General features: G+C 42.9%; 1 long non-coding RNA gene across 1 annotated transcript; it reads right to left on the minus strand.

The window, feature by feature from the left end:
• Nucleotides 1-582: 582 nt before the first annotated feature.
• LOC113301445 lies at nucleotides 583-2,832 on the minus strand. The gene is made up of 2 exons (XR_003336320.1): nucleotides 2,482-2,832; nucleotides 583-1,771 (listed from the first exon to the last, which is right to left on the minus strand). It is a non-coding gene; the product is annotated as an uncharacterized LOC113301445 (long non-coding RNA).
• Between the last annotated feature and the right edge of the window lie 8,408 nt (nucleotides 2,833-11,240).

An 11,240-nucleotide genomic window follows, 5' to 3' on the forward strand; every position in this document is an offset into this window, starting at 1 on the left:
AAAAGGACCAAACGATATTTTCCCATATTCACAATTGTTTCGAGGTCATGAGAATAATTTGTATCTATGACCAAGAGAGTAAGACCCATGTTTTCTAGGGGTCATAAGAATAATTAACCCGGAGGTAAATTAGACTTTCCCAAAGAAGAAACTTTTCAAAAAAAAAAAAAAAATCCATGCAGCTCCCAGAATTCTGTTCCAAATTAACGTTTAAAGGTCAACCACTGGCTCTAAGCTTCTAATCTAACCTGGCCAAGAAAAGTTGAGTTGCTATCAGTAATCAGCATCAGTATTTCTACGGATTTCTACCAAATCTGGATGATCACCATCGCCACCGTCTTAAGTTTACTAGTCTCGTAATGTGAATATTGTCAGATTGTGACTCGACACATAAATTTATCAATGCTCTTATGCTGTGGTTGAGATACGGATGAAACTCGCATTTACTCTTTTATGTGCACATCTAGTCTATTGAACAATCTATTATACCAAAACGTCTCTGTTTCCTTGCGAACAGATTTCAAATAGCCTGTTTAGGAGGGTTGAGACATTAAAAGTAGTAACATTGAAAATCCTCATGTCTACATTGCTTACGGTTTAATCAATTTGATTGATAAAAGAAAGATAATTCATTACAGGACAGACTCATGAATATATAGACTCTCTTCTCTCGACAATCAAATCTCGCTTACACTTCTCACATGCTTATGGCACATACACACACACTTACATTTCACACAGCTCACCAGCACACAACTCATGCTATTACCCTCCCTCAATCTCAAGTAGGCTGCAAAAAGACAACTTGATATTGCTACACAGCTCACCAGCACACAACTCATGCTGAAGTTGATGATGAGAATTGCCAAAGTCTGCAATGGAAAGAAACAAACCATGTGGAAGAGAAGAACCACCAGCTGATGGTACAAGAGTAATTGTGGAGGTGCACAAGCATCAACAGTAGTTGCAGAAATGTGATAATGTGAACAGTAGCACTGTCGCAGGTGAAGCGGATCTCTAAGCACCAGAAAAAGATAAAACATATAATATAGCGAGAAGTAGGTTGGATGATTGGACAAGGAACTCAGCTCACCAACCGTTACACATGCTTAGACACACACATTCACAAGAAGTATTTAGACTTTCATTTGTACTATAATTGAGTGACTCCAACTGATGTCGAAAACCCAAAGCACTTGATGCGCACATAAAGCATACCAAATTTGAACTGACAACATTTGAGGCAACAAGCACAGGTGATGCAGTAGATGAGTCTGGAGAAAGACAAATACCAGGACATACCAGGAAGTAGCAGTGGATGTGTCACTAGGTCAGAATAAAGAATTAATCACTTACTACAATAGCTCCAGTAGAACACTCCCACCAGATTTAAGCGAAGAAAGCTCATTCGAAGTTGCAATCACACTCACTTGCTTAGCAATATTACCAGAAGAGTTTCAGCTGAAGCAGAAATCCAAGCACAGGAAATATACAATGTTGCAGTGAAAACATACAGTGAAAACCAACTCATGCAACTGTGAAGATTGTAGTTCAACACCAAAATGAGAAGCAGTAGCCTCTGAGATTGGAATAAGTCATTCACTCCCTGGAACTGTAGATGAAGACCTGGACGCATCCATGCTTGGACACCACTAAGAGCAACAGACAGCTCAGCTGATGTACATTAACACTAGCCAGCACCATGAGCATCATAAAGAAAATAGACAAAGTCATACTTTTATTCCCCTTAGGCAGTTTTTGCAGCAGTGCACTGTGAAAGAAGCAAAGGCTTCAACCATATTAGTATCCTTTGATTACCTGGCAGCAGCAGCTGAAGTTGTTGGTGCAGAAAAAGTGACAGTGATAATTCAATATTAACAAAAGAGATATGAAGAAGAATCACTCATCGGATTGGAAAAGATGTTGTAGTAGCAGCAGTAATAGTAGATAGGTTGTTGGTGTAGATAACAGGAAATGAAGATGCAGGACAAAAAAATGTGTACTAGTAATTCTGTAAACAGCATCTCACAACATTATTACCATGAACCAAAAGTTGAGAGTCTTTTCGAAAGTACAAGTAGAGGAGATAGGCATGCTCAGACTTAAAAGCGCCAGGTATCAACACAAGTAGGAGTTGATGATTCCACAAACTAGTTATGATGAAAAAAAAATTGAAGAAAGAATTGTCTGTTGTTGAGCTAGTGATGTAGAAATTGAACACATGAGATCAAATCTAAAGTAATCTAAAGATGAATTTGGAGACTACCAACAGAGACTCAATTGTAGTTGATGAGGTAAGAGATTTCAATCCAAACACCACACAGGAAATTGAAAAAGCCAAGAGCTCAAACCCTAAAATTGAAATTTAGATATGAAATACATGCTTAATTCTGTTTGTTGACGTAGCAAAGGTATCAACCAAATCAAAACCCTAATTCGTACCATAAAAAACCATTAATGGAAGTGGATGAAGAAAAATACCAACAGTTGCTGTAGATGTAGATAAAACGCACCGTTGAGTCGAATTAGCCTCAAATCTGAGATGAATTATTGAAATCGGCCTTCAAATTTCGATCTACAGTTGCAGCAGCAGAAGATGATGAATCAATGGTAATGGAGATTGTTGAAGATGAAGTAATGGTGGTGATGGTGAAGAATCACATGCTAGGATCGGTACCCTCAGAAATTTATTTCCGAGTCTGATACCATAGTAACATTGAGAATCCTCATGTCTACATTGCTTACGGTTTAATCAATTTGATTGATAAAAGAAAGATAATTCATTACAGGACAGACTCATGAATATATAGACTCTCTTCTGACTCGACAATCAAATCTCGCTTACACTTCTCACGTGCTTATGGCACATACACACACTTGCATTTCACACAGCTCACCAGCACACAACTCATGCTATTAAAAAGAGAAAAGTATCATGATATCAAGTACCACAACCACAAGTAGTACGTACATTGTTTGTGAGGAGCAGACATGTCTTTCAGAATAATGTTTAGAGCAAATGTATGAAACATGAAAACAAGAATTTGGAGGGTTTTTATATTTGAAGAGTCCTTGTAAAATTTTCTTGATCCCATGACCGATCCCTGAGCTTTGAAAGTAATTCAGCCCTTGCCTGACATGTAAATTGCAGTGAGATATTATATAGTTTCGTTCAGTTTATCTTCAAGATTACACCAAATTCAGTATAAATGGTCTCTCCTTCCCAATTCACTAAAGCATTTATGGTCCCAATGGTACTGCCAACTTGTAATTGTATTGATGACGTGGCATGCGGCGGTGAAGGCGGTGGTGAATGGGGGCATGGGGCACATCCATCAAGACCAATAGTTATGGAACAACAGTATCAGGTTAAAGCCTTCAATTTCCTTCTTTGAAAGTACTAGTAGAACAACTTTGCTCATGGAACCAATGAATTACACCAAATCCAGTATCCAATTTTCCTCTCAGATCACCCAAAAGAGACCTCAGCCTCAGAACCTCAGCTTCCAGCGTGGTCTGATCTTGTAATTTCTTAACTAATTCTTGGTTTAAAACTGGTAAGTCCTTTACTTGCTCCTCCAAGTAGGCCGTGTGAGCTTTTTTCTTCTCTCTATACTTTCGAACAGCTTCTCTATTTCCCGAGGGTCTCTTAAGTTTCGAAGATGAATCGTGTTTACTTTTTGTTTCGCCGTCATCTTTAGTCGTAAATAAATTGATCTGTTTGTATGTACACCTTTCATCATCCACCACGTGTACAGAAAGAGACACGTGGAAGGTATGCAAAACAAGATATCAAAACATGATAGCAAGCATCTCATCAAAAGATGCCACTGGTCAGCAGATCCGACCGTCAAGGACAGAGGATCACAGTGGTATGATGGCTCAGAGGAGCACCAGATAATACCCCTTGGGTGTTATCACACCCAATCCCGAGGAAGATCCCAGATCAACGGTCGAGAGGAAGTTTGGATGACACAGATGTGACCAGACAAAGAGACACTTGTCTGACACGAGCAAACATCCATCTACCCGCATTAAATACCAAAGAGATATACACGTGTCAATCAGCGCGTGGAAGAACCGAGGATAATCCTTCGTATTCAAGCTCAGGCCGCGGCATATGCCGAAGACCTCTGCGTAATGGGCACAAAGCACAAGAAGATAAGATTACAACGACACCTCAGAAATGGGACCCACGTTCCAACCCTATAAATACCCCTCTCCACTAAGAGAGAAGGGGTCGACCAAGTGAGAGCAATTATAGGAGAATATAGAGAGAGAAATAGGAAGAGTAAGTAATCCCCCTACTTCCGCAGACCTATGTATACTCTAAAGTCATTCGACTATCTTTGTAACCATTCAATACATAGTGAAACACCAACCCCCTGGATGTAGGCCTTAGTGCCGAACCACGTAAATCTGTCTTATTTACATTTCAGCACCTTACATTCAGCGTTAAACTTCATATGCTTTACATTTATACTTGATTCTTGGTTTATTCCTTTATACGAACATTATTTAGGATAATATTCGACTAGACAATGACAAGCCCGAGGGCTTCGAGTCGATGAATCGATATAATCATCCACGTTACGCATACGACGTACAATTCTAGAATTAGGATGTATGCGAATATTGTTTGTGAACACGTGGATGGCTTCGTGATTTATGTGTTCACAATCTGGCGCTAGAAACAGGGACTTTGTCCCGGTAAAAGATTTATCTTATCCTGTGATTTCACCTTAAACGCGCATTACGGTTGTGCCCTATTCTGGGTTCAGCATGCTTTCGAAACCTTTTTTATTCTGGGTTCAGCGTGCTTTCAAAACCTTTTTTATTCTGGGTCCAGTGTGCTTTCAAAACCCTTTTTATTCTGGGTTCATGGTCTTCATTTTCACAAACACCATTTCAAAGCAGACAAACCCACGGCTATCTATCACAGATTTGCACATGAGGCGTTTTCCTTTTAAAACTAAAACTTAATAATCCAGATTCATGAGTTCTCGCGACGGATCGTCCTTTTCAAGAGTTTTATTTTTCAAAAGTAGTCTGAAAACAAGGTCCATGATTGTTTATTAGAGGATTCGTATTGCAAAAACTAGACCGATGAAGTCTTTACATTTCTCTTTTATTAAGGCCCTTGGGCATCTCATTTCCTTCTATTCCAATAAACTTGCGGATATGAATGGCACTAACCTGATCCTCGTGGATATCTTTGGTTCTCTTTATTTATTCCTCAATGCAGAAAAAGATTAAAAATGGAAAAGATACTAGAGGAAGGAAAAACCAAAGCCTCATCAAAGGAGACACCGAGGATTACCCCGGTCATGACCCGAAGCAAGCAGAAAAGAGACAAAGCTAAAACAGCTACTCAGAGGCAGGATGTTGCGGAAATCACCTCACCTATGAACACTAACTCCATTGCAGCCGCGGCTCTCAAAGCAGCATCCACGAAGACTGTTGCGGCCCTCCAGGCTGCAAAAGCTAACAAGACTTTGGTTTCAAACCAAATCCATCAACAAAAAGAAGGGGTGGCAGAATCTATGACACATCAGCCCGCACATCCACCAGTCTTCAGAATGCCGTCAACCAACGGACAGAATCAAACCATACCAGTGGTTTTAGTACCGCGGGTGGAAGCTCAACCGAGGGGACCAAACTTGGAGATACCAACAATTGAAGCTGAACCTCGGCCACCCTTAATACACACAGTAGACGAAGGGGGAACTATGGCCGTAGGGGTACAAGCCGGAACTCCCAATCAGGGATCAAACCAGTCCCACCGACTGATGGTAGAGCTCGAAGAATTGAAAAAGAGCCAGCAGGTCTACGCAGATGCCGTAGCTCTTCTGGCCAGGGAGAACCAAGACTTGAAAGATAAGATTTCCCAAAGCACGAAGACCAGCCAACAACTGGACGAAGCAAATTCTAAAGCACCAGAGCCTAATCGAGACCGAAGAATCATCCTAGCAAACGCCGCCAGGGGAAGCAGTGCATCCCATCCGGAATATTCCGCCGAAGACTTAAACTATTATGACAGTGAAGTTCGAAGAAAGAAACGCTCAACTGAGCATGAGAACGTGGGATATTACCGCGCAATGGAGGAGCTGCGTGATCAGATGATGGCTGAGATCAGGCAGTTAAAAGCCAAACAAGGCGGAGGAAGGCTTGAAGAGGTGATGAAAGAAGCTAACTCCACGCCCCTAACTCATCGCCTGACAAATACCCCCATTCCGTTAAAGTTCCCTGTCCCAACTTTTGAATGCTATGATGGATCCAGTGATCCCGCGGCACATATCCGGTATTATAATCGTATCTTAGCCCGATGGAGTCAAAACGACGCCGTCCTCTGTAGATATTTTCCATCAAGTCTGAAGGGATCAGCTTTTTCTTGGTTTGACAACCTGCCACCTGATTCCATCAACTCCTACGATCAACTCGCAGAGAAATTCATGAGGACCTACATGTACAACAAAGCTGTCAACACCGGAATGGATAAACTTTTTTCTCTGGCAATTGGTTACAAGGAGAACACGAGGGAATACACCAACAGATGGCACAAGATCTGCCAATCCATAGGGAATGTGGATCCCATAGTAAGTATCAACTTCTACAAATGGGGATTAGACCGAATGAGTCCACTATTTGTTGAGATCCACGGAAGCGTACCTAAGACAGAAGGAGATATTCGAATAATTATTGATAAGTACGCTCGTCTTGAAGAAATCCAGCGTGAGAACCCGAGGGCACAAACGCAGAGGTCTCACTGTACCAATTCCGCAGAACAAACGAGCGGGGCCAAAAGAAATAGCTCAGTGGAACGGCCTCACGAAGATAGGAAGTAACGAAGAGATGAACGACGAAAAGACGATCGAAAATTCGAAGATCAGGTTTACACGAAGCTCAATGCTAGCTATGCTCGGATCTTGCGAGAGATCAAAGGAAGGGAAAATTTGGAGTGGCCGTGGTCTAAGGGAAAACAGCCCCCAAGAACCGAGAAGTCTAAAGATAACTGTGAGTATCATTGCTTCAATGGACACCAGACCGAGAAATGCAAAAACCTCAAAATAATTATCCAAAAATTGATTGATGCTGGCGACTCAAGCAATACATACGAAAAGAGGTCACCGAGGACAGATCCAAATGAACCAAGCAAGTCCAACTTCCATAGGGAAACCGCACAATCAACACCATCTCGTGTTCCGAAGCCGCATGGCCCTCACTTACAGCGCAGATAGGAAAGAGGCTACAGAAGCAATTCGAAGACCACTGCGAATTATATAAGATCGATGGCGTAGAGGTGGACGAGCACGAAGAGTGGATGGACGCACCTATCATCTTTGATACTGAAGATATCGAAGAAGATATGTAAGACCATAACGATCCCTTGGTCCTCACACTACCAGTGGCCGTATGTAACCTCAAAAAGATCCTCATCGACGGGGGAAGCTCAGTGAACGTTCTATTCTACGACGCCTTCAAACGGATGAAGCTCCATGATGAACAGCTAATGACCTCTTACTACACCATCTACGGGTTCAATGGAACGCCCACAAAGCCATTGGGAGACATCGTGTTGCAGGTGAACGCCGGGCCCATGAAAGTAGAAACACGATTCAGCGTGGTTGACGCCCCATCCCCCTATAACGCCATTATTGGACGAAAGTGGATACATAAACTCAAGGGAGTGGCAGCAACTTACTACCAATATCTCAGGTTCCCTACACCCGAGGGAGTGATGGAAATCAAGGGAGATCGGGTCTCTGCAAAAGAGTGCCAGACCACTCAGGATCGTATCAACAACGAACAGGAAGAGCAGCGAAAAACCCAAAGGATCAAAAATAAAGAAGCTGCGAAAGAAAAGGCCATAGACCTGTTCCTCAAGGAAACCACAAGGAAGGGCTTGACAAAAGATGATAATGTCCTTAACACAGAGGCAAGTACTTCAGCAGCCAACGAAGGACAGAAACATACCAAATAGCAATTAAAGAACGTCCCAGTCCTTGGGGACCCGAAGCCGGTGTTCACACCAGTGGAGCCCGTAAAAGAAATCAACATAGGAACGGAAGAAAACCCGAAGATGATCAAAGTAGGGACCATAATGGACGAAAAAAGAGAAGATTCCTTAACCAAATTACTTAAAGAATACGCGGATGTATTCGCTGGAAGTTAGGAGACATGCCGGGGATTGATCCGAAAATAATCCAACACGAGCTGCGCATCAAACCAGGCACGCCACCTTTCAGGCAGAAAATAAGAAAAGTTGCACCAGAGTATCATAAGGCAGTAGAAAAAGAACTTCGGAAACTACTAGAAGCAGGCTTCATCAAGGAAGTCAAATACCCTACATGGATCTCCAACATGGTCGTCGTTCCTAAGAAAAATGGAGGGGTTAGGATATGCATCGACTTTACTAACCTCAACAAGGCATGTCCAAAGGACAGCTATCCCCTGCCGAGCATAGATCAACTGGTTGAAGCAGTGGAAGGATACGAAGAGCTGTCATTCATGGACGGATATTCTGGTTACAACCAAGTAGCCCTGGCAGAAGAAGATCAACTACACAACATTCTACACCCCGCATGGCCTTTATTGCTACACTAGAATGCCCTTTGGACTTCGAAACAGGGGCAACGTACCAAAGAATGGTCGATGCTATCTTCAGGCCATGGATTGGTAGTACCCTAGAAGTCTACGTTGATGACATGCTCGTCAAAAGTAGGCTGCGCAAAGATCACCACCAGGACCTGAGAGATATTTTCGAAGCAATGAGGAAACATCACATGAAAGTAAATCCAGAAAAATGCACTTTCGGTGTCACCTCAGGGAAATTCCTCGGATATCTGGTAACAAAAAGGGGTATTGAGGTAGACCCCGCGAAGATTCAGGCCATAGTGGAAATGCCATCTCCGAAGAATTTAAAAGAAGTGCAAAAGCTCAATGGGTCCTTAGCAGCCTTGGGCAGATTTATTGCCCGATCCTCGGACAAATGCAAACATTTTTTCAATATTCTCAAAAAAGGGAGTAAGTTTGAATGGACCGCAGAATGCGAAGAAGCCTTCCAAAGAATCAAGGAACACCTGGCTTCAATTCCAATCCTGCAGAAGCCTGATCCTGATGAGGTTTTGGCATTGTACATAGCAGCGACAGAAGACGCAGTTAGCGCAGTGTTGGTCAAAACCAATACGAAGATAGAACAACCTATCTATTATGTCAGTAAGACCCTCAATTCTGCGGAAAGGAATTACACGAAGATCGAACAACTCATCCTGGCATTGGTATGGGCTACTCAAAAGCTGAGAACCTATTTCCTAACTCACTTCATCCGCGTCCCATGCAAAGCACCACTGGAAGCAGTCCTCAAAAGCGCGGGAAAAGTAGGTAGAATAGCCAAGTGGAACACCCACCTGGACCAATTCAACATCATTCATGAAATTCAACATTCCCAAAAATCCCAAGTTTTGGCGGATTTCTTAGCAGACCTCCCCCTGGACAACGATGAAGAGATTAGGGGAATACCAGAAGCCGACGAGGAAAGCAAGGATCCAGTTGATGTCCTCGAACCCGCGAGTCAAAGACAATGGGAAGTCTTCGTTGATGGTTCCAAAAATAAGGAAGGGGAGGAGGAATAGGCATTGTCATCACCACCCCAACTGGAGAAAGGATCGTACAGGCACTCAGGTTAGAATTCAAAGAGCATACTAACAACATCGTCGAATACGAGGCAGTCGTACATGCCCTCCGCTTAATATAGAGATGGGGGTAACTGATGTAAGACTGACAAGTGATTCGCAGCTTGTCATACGGCAAATAGGGCTCGAATACAATGTGTACGACGACACCCTCTCAGCTTACATGGCCTTGGTCCAAACATTGGCATCACAAATTCCGAACATCAAGTTCCGGCACTTATGCAGAAGGGATCTCAGGCACGCGGATGCCCTAGCATATATATCATCCATGCTGAAGGACAAGAGTATCGAAGCTATCAAAATAACAAGGGTATACGAGCCTTCGATTGCATCACAATTTTCCTTTGCTACAAATCAAGATACAGTGGAAGAAAATATCGAAGATCAGGTGGGAGAAGACATCCGTGACGATTTTGACGAAGAAGATATCCTGTCAAGAGCAAATCAAGACGAAGATTTCAACAACGAAGATGATTGGAGAATGATGATCCATGCGTTTCTCAAGGATGGAACCTTACCCGCGGATCACAAACAAACCAGGAAAATACTCTCCAAAGTAGGAAGATATGATCTTCGGGATGGGATCCTGTACAAGAAATCTTTCCTCGGACCGTTACTACGTTGCTTATCCAGGAAAGAGGGGCATCGAATTCTAAACGACATCCATTATGGTGACGCAGGGAATCATAGCGGCATGAGATCACTAGCCGACAAAGCAAAAATGCAAGGATATTACTGGCCCACAATGATACAAGATGCTGCAAGAATGTCCCGACGATGTGAAGAATGTCAGCGTTTCGCCAAAAAGATACACGCACCAGCAACAACGTTGAATTCTGTGGATAGTCCGTGGCCATTTGCAAAATGGGGCATAGATATCGTTGGGCCTTTCATCGAAGGATCAGGGAAAAGACGATTTTTGATAGTAGCCACGGACTACTTCAGTAAATGGGTGGAAGCCAAAGCCTTAGCCAGGATCAGAGACGTGGACGTGTTTACTTTCATATTCCAAAACATTATTTGCAGGTTCGGCATACCAGCGGAAATCGTGTCCGATAATGGTAAACAATTACAGGGGAAAAACATAGACATGCTCTTCGACACTTTCAAAATAAGGAAAAACAAGTCCACCCCCATATACCCTCAAAGCAACGGACAAGCGGAAGCTACTAACAAGACCCTCGCCCTTATCCTCAAAAAGCAATTAGACGAACACAAGGGGCGATGGTGTGAACAGCTACACAATGTATTATGGGCATACAGGACAACACGAAGATCTGCCACTGGGGAGTCCCCATTTCTCCTCACTTATGGAGCTGAAGCAGTCATCCCAACAGAGATCCTCATGCCAACCACAAAGACCGAAGCATGGGAGAAAAATCTCACAACAGACATGATGTTAGAGAGACTGGACGACCTGGAAGGAAGGAGGGAAGCAGCATTGCAAAAGATGGAAAATTATCAACGGAGACTAGCGAGAGAGTACAACAAAAAGGTTAAGCTTCGAAATTTTGTAGAAGGGCAGTATGTGCTAAGAACAATCCCGCA

This window comes from Papaver somniferum, chromosome 8 (assembly GCF_003573695.1).
Source record: "Papaver somniferum cultivar HN1 chromosome 8, ASM357369v1, whole genome shotgun sequence".
Taxonomy (NCBI): domain Eukaryota; kingdom Viridiplantae; phylum Streptophyta; class Magnoliopsida; order Ranunculales; family Papaveraceae; genus Papaver; species Papaver somniferum.